Source organism: Apis mellifera, linkage group LG3 (genome assembly GCF_003254395.2).
Source record: "Apis mellifera strain DH4 linkage group LG3, Amel_HAv3.1, whole genome shotgun sequence".
In the NCBI taxonomy this organism is placed as follows: Eukaryota; Metazoa; Arthropoda; class Insecta; order Hymenoptera; family Apidae; genus Apis; species Apis mellifera.
The window spans coordinates 6,473,636-6,491,689 of NC_037640.1; the positions used below are offsets into that span (position 1 = coordinate 6,473,636).

Sequence of the window (18,054 nt, forward strand, 5' to 3'; positions counted from 1 at the left end):
GAAGAAACGAAACTGTAGTATCGAGATGTGAAAAGATGACGGAAATTCTTCGTTCTCCAACCTTTGAGAGGAGAGTTTCTGACGGGTTGTTGCGCGATTGTGTTGATTTATGATACATTTTTGAAGTACGCGGAATACACAGACTTATTGTTGCAAATTGGTGAAAATTGATGTTTTCTTTTGTCCTTGTTAGCAACATTATAACTAGAGAGTTGCAACTATAAAAGACTTAACAAAAAGTGTTTGTACATTTGCACGGGAGCTTAAACGATAGTCGAAAGATAGATAGTTATTAGTTAGAAACTGGTGGTTTAATTTAAACTAGAACTAAAAACTAGGAAGTGCATCAAGATAAGAAAAGGATTTATATATATGTAACAGACACTGGGTATAGATCTAACTAAAGTTTCAAAGAAGTAGCTCGATATTAAATACGAGAATCCTCTTAATATTGTCGCTCTATCTTAGACAAGTATTGTTTCAAATTTTTTTCTACTGATTTTACCAAATTTTCCATTAATATTTCTTTGACACGCGAATATCGTGAAACATTCGTGAAATATCTAATCCTTTTGGTAAAGTCGAAATCATATATAATTTAAATTGCGCACACTATCCTGTTGAATGTAAAAATTATTTCTGTATATTTGAGGATAAGATTGAATTAAATTGAAAAGGGATAAACACATGTTCGCGTTATTTGAAACTCAATTTCATCCCTCGATCCAATCTTCCATCAAGAATCGAAGCCCCGTGATTTCGAAGACACGATCCGCAAATACCATTGATTAAATCAGACGAAAAGAAAACCAGATAAATAGAATCCCCGCCATATCTCCCCTCTTCTCTTCTACCTTCTGTCCCTTCCCGATTTCCTTCCAGATTTTTCCATTTCATTTCTCCCAAAATCTTCGAGCATGATTGCCGGCAAATTGTTTCACGGAGTGCGTGAAATTGTACGTGCCTAAAACAAATTGTAGCGAACAACATGGCGCATTCTGTATTCCACGTAGGACATATAGGGGGAGAGAGAGTACGTGACATTTGTTAGTGCGTATTTAGGTTAAGCCGCGATAACGCAGGCGACACGATACTCGATAAGTGGCGACGCATAAATTTCAGATATCATTAAGAGATCGGTCTTTTTTACATCAGCGGTTCTCAATCTTAGATACGGTTGGTCAATACGTCAAAATTCGAGGATACACTATTATAAAATCTTAAAATCTGTTAGCTCCGCGTTATTGATTGAACACAGTTTAATTTAGATATTGAAAATCTGAGAAGTAATTTTGATGATATATAGAAAAAAATATAAAATATTCGTACTAGATTTGTATATAAATGGAAGTCTCGATACTTGGAAAATTCCAATTTTGCATTCATTTTTCAAGCAAGAAAAATCGAAAGGATGAGTCTTTTTTGATGGAGCATCATCGATTTTTTTATATTTTATAGATTTTTTTATTAGAAGTAGTATTAAAGAACAGGAATAGTCTATCGAAGTGAAAATTACGATATTCTCTATTTTATAGAGGATTAGAGTATTTTTCTTTCGGATACGCGAAGCAATAAAGATTGAGAATCGTTTTTCTACAGGAAGAGCCTCTTTCGGTGTCGTGAAAAAAGATCATATCTCATCCAGCTGGGGAAAAAATACGGCGCCAGTCGCTCGTTAAGGGTGCCGACCTGTGAAACTTTGAAAATGACATTGCGATATGTCGCTTCGCAAGGCGCAATTAGGGTTGTCTGTTCGCGATCACCATGATTACACGTAGCCGAGCGGAATTCACGATATTTTCCTGGACATTTGCGGTAATATAGCGATGTCTCTACTGTTATCCTGTATTCGAGTATTAAATTCAGTACTCCGTCGTATTTTTACACTCACTTTCCAGAAATATTATTAGTCGTATTAGTCGTAAATTTCATCGATTTCATTTGCAAGTCTGGTTAAATTATTTTTATTATCTTCGATTTTGTTATTCCATTTGCAGAAGGATTATTTAAAGTATTGCTCCTTGACACGAAAATATGAATCATTTGTGATTGATAATTAAGAAAGAATCTGTCATCTGAAAAAAGTTACTTCAAAGTTATGAGTTCTTCTAATAATTTTATTTACTTCTGCTTTTTCATTATTACACATATTTAAAATATATTTCCAAAATTGAATAAAAATATTAATATCAATGCAATAATAACTCTTCTCACCGTTAACGATATAGAAAGGAATATTTCCATCATATAAAAATCATAAAAACGCCTTTCAATTTCATCTTTCTCGATGCTATCTAAGTTTCGATTAACGACAAAGCTTTAATTGCTCCGGATCGAGTTAAATTTTCCACGAGAGAGCATGAATCTTAATGTCCACTTTCCATAATTCATCTTTCCAAGACGTCATTTTTCCTTCTTTCTCTTCTTGCTTCATCCCTCTCTCTTCTTATTAACCGAGCGTTCGATTCGCACATCGGCGAATCCTCTTTCAATTTCAATTTCCACCTTATCCGCCCTCTTCGTTTCGTAAATCCGCGCTTGCTTCTTCATGCAAAGGGGTCGTTCTTCCAACGAATAATCGGGGTCAAATGCGGATGGGATGCAAACCGAATCGTGAACATCCAGTTACATCCGGAAACTTCGTGTCCAATCGACAAATGAACATTTCTTCGCTCGCGAGAGCAAACAACGGGGGGATCGTGACTCGAGTATCAAAATAAATTCACGAGTATCCCTCGAATCGAGCCAAAAAAATTTAACGTTCACATTCCACGTAAAGTCTCTCCAATTTCAAAGTTTAACGATCTATCTACTGAAAAATCCAGTATGGGGAGACTCTTTTTTCCAGGAGCGACCAGCGATATTGCTTCTCGAATATCGACTTTTGTCGATATTGACTCGGTTAAAGTAGCTTGGGAGACAGGATTGGCGCGGTGAGAAAGTGGAGAAAAATGGTCGAAATCGGTGGAAATTTCGCGATGGAACAACAGATTCTGTGCTTGGGGGGATAAAGCACGATCAAGGATGACTGCAAATACGGAGAGCGGGGTGGAGAAAGAGAGTTATCTTCTCGGTGTTCAATGAAGATCGACTGTGGTTGGGATGCGTTGGCTAGCAAATAGGAGAAGGAAGCAGGAGACGAAGACAAACCGCGCAATTTTCCACGACACGCGAAATCCATTCCAACGAAGAAATCGGGATTCCTCGCGTTGCTTTGTAAATTCTTTACCTCCCCGTAGGGTTGTCTCTGCCTCTTGGCACGCGAGATTTATTCGACGACGTTTGCCCTCGAAAACTCTTGACGAATAAGCAGAAAAATTTCGTTGTACGCGTTTACATCGCGATAAACATCCCTCATCCATATTCAGGAGCGTGATTCCTGAAACGTGGTCGAGTTATCAACGCGAGATAAAATTGTAAAAATTGACCCAGTTGGGAATTTGTTAAAGGAGAAAAGAAAAAAATTATAGGAATTTATAGGAATCATTATTGTTGTTATGGTTGTCGTTGTTTAAGATTTTATAAAAGATTATTTCCTTAGTCACCCTTGGAAATCAATCGTTTAACAATTTCGAGAGATTAATTTTTTAATCGAGAGATTGAAACGAGGACTGAATTGATCTATTATTATTAATACTTTTTTTTTTTTAATTTATGTCGAGAGAGATTATCGGTCATTGAATGATCGTGAAATTGTCGGTCGGGAAATCTGGCGGAAATATAATATTTGCGGACAAAGTGGATTAAAGATTTGAGTGGATTTGACCGATTCGTATGCGAATTTGTACATTTTAATTTGTCATCCTTAGCTTGTGATATCCGATCGATTCGAAATTAAACGACGATAATGTTCCTGCGTGTTATTCGTTTATGCAATTTATATCTAAAGTTGTATGCCGTTTTGTTGCGATAACAATGTGGATATTGTTATGGATTTATCGTCCATTACGGTTTGATAATGAATAACAATTGAACAATTGAAACGGGAAAAGAATAAATGTTAGATAAACGGCTGGGCAAATCACTGGATATAATTGTTTATTAATTATTACATATTAATTCCATTTTCATCAAATGAAAATGAGGCGAGCGTGACGTCGACAAATGCGTAAAATTTGTATACACTTAGCCAATCAATTTGCAAATTGATAAACAGTAAAGGGGGATAAGTAATTCAAACTTTGGGTTGAACGCGTAAGCCTTGAAATTTCCTGGAATATATATATATATATATACTTTGCAGTGTATTAAATTTTCGTATTAACAACTATCCGTTTAATCCGATTTTATCTCTTAATAAACAGAGAATCCCTCTGTCACTTTGTTCGAACCTTCTCCTGTATCATCCCATCAGCTAGATCTCATCGGACGGATCTACACGCGTAGAAAACTTTCCGTTCCATTATATTCTCCCCTCAGGCTTTGACATTGTACTATTTTCCACTTGATACTACTATTAATCGGCCAGATACAATCTTCGAGAGTTACGCGAATTAATTATCCGTTAAAATGTACTACATAGAGATTAGTTTCGCCTATTACGCGATATTCGTGTCGGAAGTAATTTAAATTTCAATAAATTCAAAAGTAATTACTTAATTACGCTTAATTAACCGGTCGTTTAAAATTCAACTTGTAACGATACATATTGTAGCATCCATTCAAATATTAGCGAGATAATGCAACGCGGAAATCGTGCATATTGCACTTTGCGCCGATGAATATAACGCGCGGTGGATATTAATTGTAATGTTATTTATCACGGGCAGCGTATTAAGCGTCCACGCACAATTCGATTCTTATTATCACGTTCTATTATCAAATAATCTTTTCTCACTCGTCGAATTTTCAAATGGATCGAATTTTATCCCGGCGAATTGGCACAAATCGGATATCCCTTACTTGGTTTAAGCCAGTCTCGTGTCAGCGAGATTTTAATCCTCGTTATCCTTGTTGTTCGTAGACGTTGGTTGGTTTATTTTGGGATACATCCATTCATACACGGCGCGAAACAGTAAGCTCCGTGAAAAAAGGATGAATAACCCTTTCAAAACCCGCCCGACTGTGTGCACACGGCTGTTTCACGATGATATATTACACGGAAGATATTTAATCCTTCCTCAACGATGAAAAAAATATTTCCCGCGTTAACAGGATTTTGTAATGGCACTCCAACTCTCTTCGTTACTTTTTTATTAATATTCAATCTCTTGTTAAGTTGACGTTAGAGCCTCTTACGTAACTCTTAGTCGTTAGTTCGTTACTTTGCTTGTTGCTGCTTATATATGAAGAATATTATTATTATTATTTAGGGGCTGAGGATGTTCATGCATTTATGCATAAAATTTAAATGAATAAAAATCTATATACAGAGTGTAAAAAAGTATGCAAAATGTTGGAGATATACTTATAATATATATTACTATGGTTGAAGATTAAGTTGAATATTTATTTAAATTGGAAATTATTTGATGTAAAATTTATTTCTTTTTTTTTTTACAAACGTTGCAAATAATGCCATTTCGATTTCTTTGATACATAGACAGAAGATAAATTTTGTGAACGTCTGACAATTGTATAATTTTTAATGTTAATTTCATTACTTCCCACGTGAGATAATATCATGTGGAAAAAGTTAAAATGTCATACGTTGGAAATATGGTTTATTAAGATACGGTACATTAATAATAAATAATTTCTGAATCTATATTGTCTATATATAATTTTGAAACTTTAAAACAATCGTGTCGACGTTGCGGAAAAAAAGAAAAAGAAAAAACAAAATTTCGATCTTTTGGACTGGTCGAAACAACTTCATAATTTTAAAATTCTAAAAACTGTGGAAACTTTATGGGAAGTCTCTTCATAAAAATTCAAAGAAACTTTTCTTTCGTGGTATCTTTCTTTCAAGAATTTTCTTTACCACGGAGATCTCAGCAACCTTCCAAAAGAAATCTGTAGAGGTAGCATGATTGATCCCAAGGTAGCGATAAAAATTCGCTCTACTATGTTTCTACCAACTAGTCCAAACTTGAATGAGAAAAAGAGAGAGAGAAAGAGAGAGAGAGAGTAATTGAAAAGTTACAAACACGAATCCCGAAGTACATGGAATATGCATCAGAAGCATTGCTACGATCTCATGGAAACTATCATTCATCTAACGTTTCATTGATCGAATAATTCGCGGCATTAAGGAAGAAAACGAATGAATGTGAATTTCTGTGTCGTAAATTCAAAAATCTGCAACATACATTCGAACGATAGAAGTTTCTACTTCGTACAATCGACGTAAAAGCTTCTTCACTGGGGTATAAATTCGACTTGGACCAAGTTTGTGAAACTTTCCGCTCTTTTTGCTCGGTCGTGTTTCAACGATTGAAAAGATACGAGAGATTGAAAAGATAGAAAGTTTTTTGGGGGTTAATTAATCGGTGATCGACCGTTGTCTCGGTGAAAAATCTACTTCACATCTTTGAAATTCGATCTAAATCGATAGTTCTTTAAACTTTTGAACCGTGGAACACTAATCGTATGAAAATTTTACGACACCGAAATAATATTATGTTTAAGATAGAAATATCTTTGGTAATTTATATATCGAAGCCAACATTAGAAAATATTTAAATCTAAAAAAAAAAAAAAGATCATATATGAAGCGTGTCCAGAGTGTAAAATTATCTTGGTCTGTAGTTTTTAAGCTTCGTTACCATTTGAAGTTTTCCTGTGTAAATTGTGCCCAAAGGGAAAATTTTCCTGACATTTCTCTGGCATTGCAGCTAACTTTTTCATGAGCCAAAAAACACATTGAAATTGTTTGACCCTAAACCCTCCTCTCAACCTCTAAAGAAGTTAACTGCAATGCTGGCAAAACGTGGAAAAAATACTCTCTTTTGGACACTATTCACACCAAGTAGCTTCAAATTACTAAAATAATCTAAATTAAGTTAAAAAAGTCTTATATTTTCTTTTTTTAAATTTTAATTTTATGATATTTATAATATATGATAAATTCATAGAATAATAATGTCCTGTACACTTATATTTAACAAATACTATCAATATTAGGGATATCTAATAACTTATAGTTTGTAAACAAATTATCAGTACACTTACACGCTTTTACTAACATTAATCGTGAACATTTGATGTTACAAAGATATAATGCGTAATATGACATTAAATTTGTTGTTGGTGCTATATCGACGATGTTTCGATGGAACAGCAATATCGATATTTCTTTCTTCGAATAGTGATTCGTCGATTCTTATTGATGAATGGCCACTATAGATGGATGGGCACAACGTATACTAATTGTAAATCGACAAAACGCTTCGATAGCAAATGTCGTGTCGAAGAATGACATCGATATTTCTTTCGCAGCTACGAATATATAGATAATTTATTGCACACTATTATTATCGATGTACAGCATCGTTAGATCGACACGTTAACTTCAACAAGTGATAACGAATGTATTAAGAATCCAATTTTTTTTTTAATTTCTTCATCATCTTCTTATTGTTGTTACTTATTATTATTATCGAGAAAGATTAAACGGGAGAAAGAAAATGGAGAAGGGGGCGAGGAAGCGCGACGTCATTTTTCACCGACAAACTTTCAACAGCTGCAGCACCGACAAATCGTTCTCTGTCGAGTTGATTTCGAAACGATTTCTCATTGGGCGAATTTCCGGCTACGAATATCGTCGTATCATCTCGCGCGTTATGAAATGTCATTGAAAACGGACGGATATTTTACGCTGTATCTCTTCCCGTGGAAATAAAATCTGTTGTTCCATTGTGGCCAACGATTTTGTCTTTTTTTTTTCTTTTTTTCTTTTTGACGAAGCTTCATGCACGAATAATTGCCATATTCTAAGTTAATCACGTGTACGTCCATTCGCGGTTAAACCCGGTTAACCGCGATTAAACGATTGAATCGTCGTGGATTTTTTTTTCCCCTCGTATACACTTTGTTCGAGAATAGGATTATCCATATGTTAATTCAAGTAGCAGATTAAAATTAACACGATCATCTCGATTATATTTTAATTGTCGGCGAAATTTTGTCGTCGAAAGATTATCAAGAATTTCATTTTTAAATAGATTTTCATAATTATCCTCCATTTCTTTTTACACGTGTCTTTTTTGTGTAAGATCAATTTAAGAGTTAGCTTAAAGCGAACAATTTTTTCCATTTCATTCGAGAAAAGATTTTTGCTTCAGACAGACTTGTATTTAACGATTTTGATTGAAGGGATACAAGAATTAAAAATCTTATAAAATTAATAATTTTTTAATAATTTCTGACAGTATTTATGAGAACGTCTGAGAGCATAATTGGCATGTATAGAAAAAAAAAATTTCGTTGCAATTTTATCTCACATCGTAAATTGCAAGGGAAGATACAATCGATTTATAGTTTCTAACATAGTTGCATAGTCCCGGGGTGAACAAGTTCGAGTTTTCGATTGAAGAAAATTGTTTTTATCGATCAGAGTTTTCATTTATAAGTTGTTACAAAGTATGAGAAAGTGGATCACGAAGCTCATCTTAACAATGCACGGTGTGAGATTAATCTTGAGTCCGCTGCTGTTATAATTAAAGAAGAAATGAAGAGAAAAAGGTTAGAAAAGGTGACCATGAGATTACGTACGTAATTATTATCGTGTCGCAAGAAATCGCCATCAGACGAGAAAGAGAGTTTTCATTCCAATTGTTTTTCCAATTTTCTCTACTCTTCTTTTCTTTTTCTTTTTTTTTGTCTGTCAAATCACTTCCTTTAATACAGGATATCTATATCGAATAAACTTTCGTTTATTTTCTCAAAAGATAAATTGAAATTCGCAAATTTCCTTATATTTTTTTTATTTTCATCCATTCATATTGGCAAGCATTTTCGAGAGAAGATTGTTGTATCGATTCTCCATTTTCGATTTCTATGATATCTTTGTTTCTTATTATTGTTATTTTTAGCTCCTATTCATCTCGCGGGGAATAATAAAATATAAATAAATTTGATTAGCTCGTTTCTTTTGTCGGTAAACGTACACCAGGCGTATTGTATTTTCAATTTTCTCGCAAATATATATTTTACTTTACTTTCATTAAATCTACTTTTATTTCTATATTTATATATAATACAAACAACGACAAATTATCATCCCCGATATGATATAATAACACATTACGTTCGGTTAATCTAAAACATTTTTCTCGATTGGCAAAAAATATATCCTTTATGTTGTTCAATATATATTTCAATATATTTATACGAGCGATGACTTTTTTTCAAAAAAAAAAAAAAAAAAAAAAAGAAACTTTTGCATCGATAAAAGAATCATAAAGATTTATACTTCGAGTTATATATCGAAAAATAGATTGAGAAAAAGTAGAGATATGCAAAAGAGATGTTACAAAGCCCTCGGTAACCAATACAAAACTTTTTTACGAGAGACCCATTACATTTACATCGTTACAAAGTTAGTCTGAACGAGTTGAGGAGCGAGTGGATTCGTGCTTTAGCGGATCGAAGCGGGGCAAGTCGTGGAAGAAATCGGGGCTGGTTAAGGAGAAATGGAAGGTGGATAACGCGAATTTGAATCGATCGCGGATAGATCCGTCTCACTCAGGATCGCGTTTTGTATATGCGTCCTCAATCTTGGGACAGAAATTTTCTATTCGAGCCACGTATATCGCTCGCTCGAAACTGTGGGAAGAGGAGAGGTGAAGGAATTCGAAGAAGGTTGGCTCGGGACAGATCGATCTTTTCGAGGGATGGGAGCCGAGAACACGAAAAATGAAAGGTGCATGGGATGAATTTTTCCCGTGGTATCGTCCATTCCCACGCAGTTTCAATTTCCGATCGTACGACGAGAAAATTATCGTTAAATACAATTTTCACTGGAAATTTATATTTCAATTCATTTCACCTCCTGTTAGGATATTTTAACTTTATTTCTCTCGTGGAGAAAGAAAAAAAAAAAAAAAAAAAATGAGCGATTGTCACTTCGTGAAAATATTAATGATCAAAATTTGTATCCCGTTGTACAGACGCTCGTAAAACTTTCTATGTATTTTATATAAGCTTAATGAACAAATTATGTTACGAAAATCTGTGATAATTTTATTTTTAATGAAAATTTACGAGTAGAGATTTTATAAAGGGCAATTTTTTTTTTTAGTGGAATATTATTTCGAAGGATTGATTGTTTTTTTTCGTTTTTTTTTTTAAATAAATAATTTTGTAATCGGATAGAATAAAACTTTTATGTTATTACATGCTCATTTTAATGCTTTATCACTGCGTAAAACAAAAAGAAAATTTCTTTTTCTTTTGGAAAAAGAAATTGCTCCATATATAATTTATTACAGTTTTACATATGAAAATGTTTATTAATATATTCAATTATTTAAATTCCTTTATATAAGAAGATTGTATATATATTTTTGTGATATGCGCTTAGATAAATATCGTGGATAAAATTAAATATAATAATCGTTGTAATAATATAATTTTTATAATGTGAACAATATACATGATGGTATTCTTTATGAAATCTCTTTTCGCGATATTTTATATATATATTCAGTACTATGTCGATCTTAACTAAATTTCCAAGAGTATTCGCGAGATAAAAATTTGATTTGCACGGAGAAAATTTGATTTCCTTGGTCGAAATTCGTTGATACGTTCGAATACGCGGAATCCTACATTTTCTTTCGTAAAATAGATAGGAATTGATTGATAAACTGATCCTAAGTAAATTTCCTCGAGCGCTTTCCAGAATAAATTCTCTATCTAAAGTAAAGTTTCATTTATTATTATATACCCGAGAAAGAATTTAATTTCGAGCGATATAATCCCGTTTGTTTTTTAACCGATTTGACGTTACGTTCATCCCCCTCGCTCCCACGAGTATTAAACCGTTAAAAATAATCTTTGCGCCTTAATCCTACTCTTCTGTTCCATTTGATCAAAGCAAAATTTCATTCTCGAAACTTAATTGTATGTTTAATACAATACTTGTCAACATATCGATGTATCGACACATCGAGATATTTAGAATATAACTTTACGCGAAAATCATTTATAATATTAATTCCAGTTAATTCTTTCATTTCTGACATCAAATGAAAAAATTACAACCCACTTTTTTTAATCTCTCGAGCAAATATATAAAATTGGTGATCGTCACTTGTCACAGAAAGCGATAATAAAATCTTCTTCCCTTCTTCTTTCTGTTTAATTTTTTTTTTTTATTATTATTTACTTATAAAAACTCCCAATCAACAATCGTTGATCGCGTTCTTTGTATCGATAATATAAAAGCACAAGATGGATAAAATTCAAGAATTCCAGCCGTTCCAAAAAATATTAAAATTCATTTCTCAAGGGCGGAAGATCAAAGGCAAATCGACCCAACCCCACTATCCGCCGACCAAGTCCTATCTTTTCGTGGTCGTGTTGCCCCGGCAATCGATAGGAGTGTCCGGACGCAGAGTGCACCAAGTCAAACATTATTATCGATAGTGGCCCCCCTCGTCCCTCGTTTCGTTGCGTCTAGCGTGCAACGTTAATTGGACATGCACGTACATCCTGCGGGTTTATGGCTGGAAAGGCGTCGTTCACCGGCGAGTCGCTCTCACGATTGTTTCTCGACGACGGCGTCTCCAACGAGCCGTGTTTCATCGACTTTGTTATTCCAGGCTGACAATCGAGTCAATTAATACCGTCCCAAATCTATCTGTTCGAATTGGGATTGGCATTGTGATTGTTGAAAATTTGTATCTCGTGATACGAAGCGAAAGCTCAGATCAGGTTTCGTGTTTCGAAAAGCATTTCCTCGCGCGTTCGAGAGGATATTCGGGAGAATGGGATTGAAAGCAAAGAATAAAGTTTCGTTTCTTTTTTTCTTTTTTTTCTCTCTCTCTCTCTCTTAGAAATTGCGGGTGATTCACCTGTGATCTTATTTTAAATCCTCCTTTGCCCGTGGTGTTATTTTAAGGAAATGCGAAATGAATAATTGATCAGACTCTCTGGTGGAAAAATAGACGTAGGATGATACGAACTTGTCCTTTGAAAACGTATGGCAGCCTTGATAAATAAAGATTTCTCACCGGTGTATTAACAGAGATAGCGATCTTAATGATGATACGGCATGCAAAGATATGGATCGATTGGAACGTTTGTACTTTAAAATCAAAACGTTTCTGTCTATCGTTTGTTTGTTTTTCATTTCATGTGTATATATCAAGATGTGCTTTGAATAAGTGATAGGCAAGCAAAAAGTGTCGAATTTTGAAAGTTAATGTTTAAAATTTTTTATTTTAAATTTATAGATATGTTAAAAACATTTCGATTAAAATCAGAAACGAGATATATTTACGAGGATCCTGCCCTCCCCCTTCTCTTCCTCTCATTAGTTGTGCACGCTCGATACGAATTGACCAACGGTATGTAACATTTATCGTTTGTCACCTCGGCTTGTTGGAAATGCAATTTGCCGAAACGATCATCGTGTAATATTGGCTGGAATGAGATATGTAATAGAATGACATTAACGGATCCCGACCTAAACCTCGTTACAATTTACCGCGATCGTTATAGAGCGATCGTGTATTGCCTCGAATGCAACAGATGTCCCACGGAAAGCCGTGAATTTGTCATTGGATTCAATTAATACGCTTATCCTAAAAGATTACGTATTACGATTGTTCGTATGTTTACAATAGGAATACAATTGAATATCGGGATAGAATAGAAATGTTAAATCTCACATTGCCGTTGCATTAATGTTGCGTTTTATCGTAAACGAAGATTCAATCCGACAATTTCTGATTTTGCAGTTGTAAGGAATCGATTTATCATTAAATCTCTCTGCGAACGAATCATTAAAATTATTATCATCGATTTTTGAAATGAAACGAGGCGAATGATAAAGGAAATTTCATCTATTGTGCGTTATTTTAAGCCGGCGATAACCAATTATTCTACTTGCTTGCGAAATTTTGAGATCACGTAAAATAACACAGTATTTAATTGAAAATATTATTAAAGAGGATTAGGAAAAATTTCTTTCGGATCAATTTTTAACATCTTTAAGAACCAATTAAGAAATAGATCAAAAGATACTATATAAAGATCATTATACTTTTCTTTCGAAACTGAGTTTCTAAAAAATTTTCACTCATAGTACTCAAATATATTTATTTATCTGAAACGAGCGTACGTCTGAATATTAAATTGTTCAATTCATCATCAACTCCATACCCTTCGTATTATAGAGCGGAAAGATGAAGACGAGCATTGGTAACAACAATGATAAATCGTAATCACGATGAAAACATGTTGAACGCGTTCTCTCGCAACTGAAATGACACGAGATCATCTCGCCCCCAGCTGGGCCTACAGTTATTCAGTCCAACCCGTCGTTACATCGTGGGAAAATACACAATTGCGGACCCGAGTGGAAACAAACCGCGTTTTCCAGAGGAAAAGTTGACGAGTGGGAATATACGTGGCGTGGGCGAACGTTAAATCGAGGATCAATTAATTTGTGGCGAGGGAAAAATGAACAACAATGACGTATGTTGCGGTTTCGAGACGAAACGTGAATAGGATACAGGGTATAATGGAAGATTTTTTTTTTTCTTTTTTATTGCTTAATTTCGAAATAAGTTTTAATTGCCGACGTTGTTAGAAAGCTTCCAAGTGTGGTGGAATAAATATAATTAGAATAAGAAACCCGTGAAACGTGTTATCTCTTGTTGTCTCGTTTTATACGTCGTCCTCGAGAAACTTGTTTCGAGTTCCGACGATAGTAACGATAGAACGATGATCGTGAAAATTTTCCACGAGTCTATTTTTTTTTTTTTATATATATAATTGCTTTTGTTGAATTGGACAGCTTGGTGAAATTTAAAAATTTCTTCACACAAATCTACGAAAGATATAATAGAAAATAGAATAGTTTTAAAGTTTTCGATTAAAATGTTCGATCGTCCGTGAATAAATTTTAAGTTGAATTATTAATTTTAGAATCATTCTCGTTCGTAGCGAGCGTTCGAGATATCTTCTGCAAATAATTTCCTTTTTGCACACGCGAATTCAAGATTATCCGGTAAATTTACATTAATGGTACGTTAAAACGATCGTTTGCACTCCAACAAAGAAAGACAACAGATCTTTATATTCTTTCGCCTTGCAATTTTGTACCCAAAGGAATTCTTCGTTTGGAAACAACAGGGTGAAATTAATAAATATAATTCTTTGGAATATAATTCTTAATTAAAATACTTTCCCTTCGAATATTCGATAATAAAACATCTTTGGAGATTCGTGACGATAAGAAATAGCGAGTTAATCGTAAGATGGAACAGTTATAGAAGACTAGTCGATCGTTTGAACTTGTTTCCATGATACGTGTTATTTCGAAAGTTTTTTTTTTGCGCGCTTTTCATGATCATCATTTCTTTCGTAAACGTGACAAAATCATCAACTAAAATGTAATTATTTCGTGACAAAATTTACAAAACTATAAACCTATAAAGTTACTTAATTTTTTCTACAATTAAATCCAAATATGAAAATATGGATGAATTAAAGTTAAAGTTAAAGCAAATTACTTTCGAAAAAATAACGTAGAAAGTATAAATCTTTTCTGTCAGGATTTCGATTGATCGAAAATATAGAAGCTGCTGTATAAATCTCTATCTTCTGTATCTTGGTTCGAAAAAAAAAAGAAGGGATGAATCCCCTGCACGAAATCGAATCGACGATGGCCAAGATACGCAGCGTTGAAAATAGCATGCGGGCCAATCCATCGCAAAGACTATACCGAGGACAATACCGAAGTACATAGTACGAAAGGATTTTCGTAAATGGCGCAATCTAACCGCATCATTTACGACACCTGACGGAATAGTTTGATAAAGTGAATAGTTTAGATAATACTGGAGAAAAATGAGGAAGCATAAACGAGGAAATATATCGAAAAACTGGTGGCACGTATATAATATCCTTTTGTCTTCGAAGGAAAAGAAAGTAGAAGATTGTAGAAGATTGAAAAAATTCAAAATTTTATGAAATATCACAAATCCAATTGGTTATTAATTTATATTCCAATATTGAAATTTATTGATTCATACCATAAAATTAAAGATTTTTATTATTATTCTCCTCGAGAAATTTCCAGAAAACCAGAGACCGTAATAACGTGGAAAATCGTGGCTATTAACCGTAACAACGACACCAACTGCTCCTTTATTCGGAGGGTATCGCGGAACGGGTTTAATTAAAGATGAAAATTCGCATCGCCTTGCGGACGATAAACGGAAGTCGAATCATTCTTAAAATAATCATAGAGCGTATAATGTCGCATTAGCATATCTCGTCCTACCCCACTGGGGAACTTGTAAACACACTTTAAGGCGGAGCAGAAAGGTGTTTACCGACTGTCTCGCCGTACATTAATTTCGTCCCTCGTTACATAAAAGTAACTCCTCTCTTGTTCGTCGTTCAATTGCGCTCTTTCTTTCCCGACCAGAGAAATAAGTAGAAGGAATTCGAAACGAGTCCCCTGCGGAAGGACGAAGAAGAAATTGTTTCGAAAATTGTTTGTCGATGGAAATACCGCATCTTTCTCATTCTACCTCAGAGAGATATAGAATACAGAAATCGTTCGTATAATTGAAATTCAGATGCATAGCCAATTTCACACTCGAATACAATTTGTCTGCTCGTCTGAAAGTCTGCGTGGGAAGATTAGGAGAAGTTACGTTCGGGGGTTGCGGCGAGTAACAAAATGCAACGAGAAAACATCTCGGGTGCAGTACCATTAATAATCCACATCAGGCACGCACACCTCAAGGTATAAAACTAACGCTCCTCGTGCGAGAGTAATCGAATAACTAGGCACGGTATTATGGAAATTAATTATTTTATTAGAAACTGTGCCCCTGTGTTCATAAAGTGATTCGAATGGGAGTCGTTTCGTTAAGATTTATTGAAGTTTGCTAAATGTAGACAATGGTTGTTACGTTGTTAATATTCCACAAAGGAATATTGTTGTTCGAGTAATTCGCACATTGTCCAGAGAGGAGTTTGAGAAAGTTTTCAACGGCCGGTCACTAGACATTGTTTTCACTGACTCCCTATGCGGGTGTATGTACCACTTTCGGTCGAGCGGAGCGATGAATTAAAGAACTAGGAGGGAATACTAAAAAGGACCCGTAGACCGTTGCCTCTGACATCGTGAACATTCGTCGATTTTTCCTCGTTATATATCTTTTTCAAAACTTTCCTAACTATTGTATATGATCGATAAACCTAATCGATAAACTTTAAAAAAATTTACGAATTAATCGAAAAAAAAACACGAGATAAAAATAATAAAATATAATACAATAATAAGCTTTCATCACTGTCTCTCTTTCAAAAATCTTCGAATTTCATTGCAATTGGCGCGTCGTTGTTAACCTAGCTTAACACAATCATACCCGAAGAAATCATGTTTTCCAAAAGTTTTCTAAAAGTTTTACACCGTCACCGTGGAACGACGAAACTTACCTGAACACTTCGAAGAGAAGAGGAGCGCGACGGCTCGGTTAACAGGTGAGAACCGAATCGGGTTGCGGGAGCGCGGGAAAGCGGTCCCTCGTTGATCAGCCGGTAACTCGCGAACTCGAAAAGTGGTTCGACTCGGCCGGTTGACGGGTCGCTCGCAACGGACTGTTGCTGCGTTCGCCGAGGATTGCGCGTTAGATTTTGATTTGGTTTTGGGGGGGCAAAGCAGGTGAACGTGGCTCGTGGCGCCCTGGATAAAGACCGACGTCCGTTGCCAAGACGAACACACCGTTACGGACGAGCTAGCTCTGTCCGGTACTCCGCTACGGTGCCGGGTACTATCCTCGATGCTTTTAGTCGGCGTCTGCGCTCTCGTAACCTTCCGACCTTCTCTTCCACCTGCACACCCCCACCTAATGGCCCGGCGTATTTTAGACTGCAGCCGCGCTAGCTGCTCTCTCTCTCTCGCTCTCCTTCCGCCCTCCGCTCTCCTCCGTAAGCTTGTCTCCGTCTCCGATCCCCTCCTCCCTCTTTTCTTTGTGCGCACCTGACTACCCCTACCACGCAACAGCACCTGATGCTGCACCTGAGCTAGTAGTAGGGGTCAACGCTTCCGCTCCCATCTTCTGCGAGGATATAATCAGCCCGAATATAACCTGTGGACCATCGACTGAGGCGCTTTGTGTATCGCGTGTGAACGGTAATTACGAGTGTTTTGCCGTGAAGGTTTGGAGGGATATTTAGGATTTTGCTTTTGTATATATATATATACGGCTGTGTAACTGGCAGGTGGTCACTTTGACGAACGTATAACTTTGACGAAGAGGCAATAAATTGGAAATGTGATTGATTGTCGAGTCGGTGGGTAATTAGATTCGTTCCACCGTCGATTTTCCTCGTGGAAATCAAGAATCAAAATTACAGCGGACGCGGGAAATTTGTCTTTTCGATGGTGCTGCTGCGGGTGGGATTTGCGATTTGGAAAGGAGAAATATCTGATTATCTGAGTGATTCGAGTAATTTCGTTCTTCGATTTTGATCTTGATCGTGAAAAAAAGGAAAAATCAAATGATATGGCTGTCGAAACTTGTGTTCGTTCGATGGAGAAAATTGGAGAATATTGGAAGGAGATTGGAAGGGGAAATGTGATTGCGAAATCTTTTGTTTTTTTGAGGGGGGGAGAGAGAAGGGAGAGAGGGAGGATAATTAAATTTTATTTTGACTTTGCTCGTGGAGAGTTTCTGTTATACGTTTAATGAACTATGTTTATGGACTTCTTGGTTATTTCATTAACGTTTATTTAAGATCCATTATGTGAATTATTATTATTGGAGTTTTTAATCCCCCTCCACTCACGCAGCACCGCTGCTTTAACTAGAGATTGTATAATGTCGTGTTGGCATTAATATCGTGAAAAGATAAAGGTGTCTCGCTTTTTTCCACTCCACCTCCATTCCTTTTACTCGTTTTGGTGATACATCTTACAAC

General features: G+C 35.4%; 1 protein-coding gene across 1 annotated transcript in view; it reads right to left on the minus strand.

The window, feature by feature from the left end:
• The window catches only part of LOC410943 (ras-related protein Rap-2a), a 30,662-nt gene extending 13,745 nt beyond the window's left edge, over window positions 1-16,917 (minus strand). The window contains exon 1 of the mRNA XM_394419.7: window positions 16,570-16,917. The gene's annotated coding sequence lies outside the window, so the exon portion shown is untranslated. The remainder of the gene's footprint in view (window positions 1-16,569) is intronic.
• Between the last annotated feature and the right edge of the window lie 1,137 nt (window positions 16,918-18,054).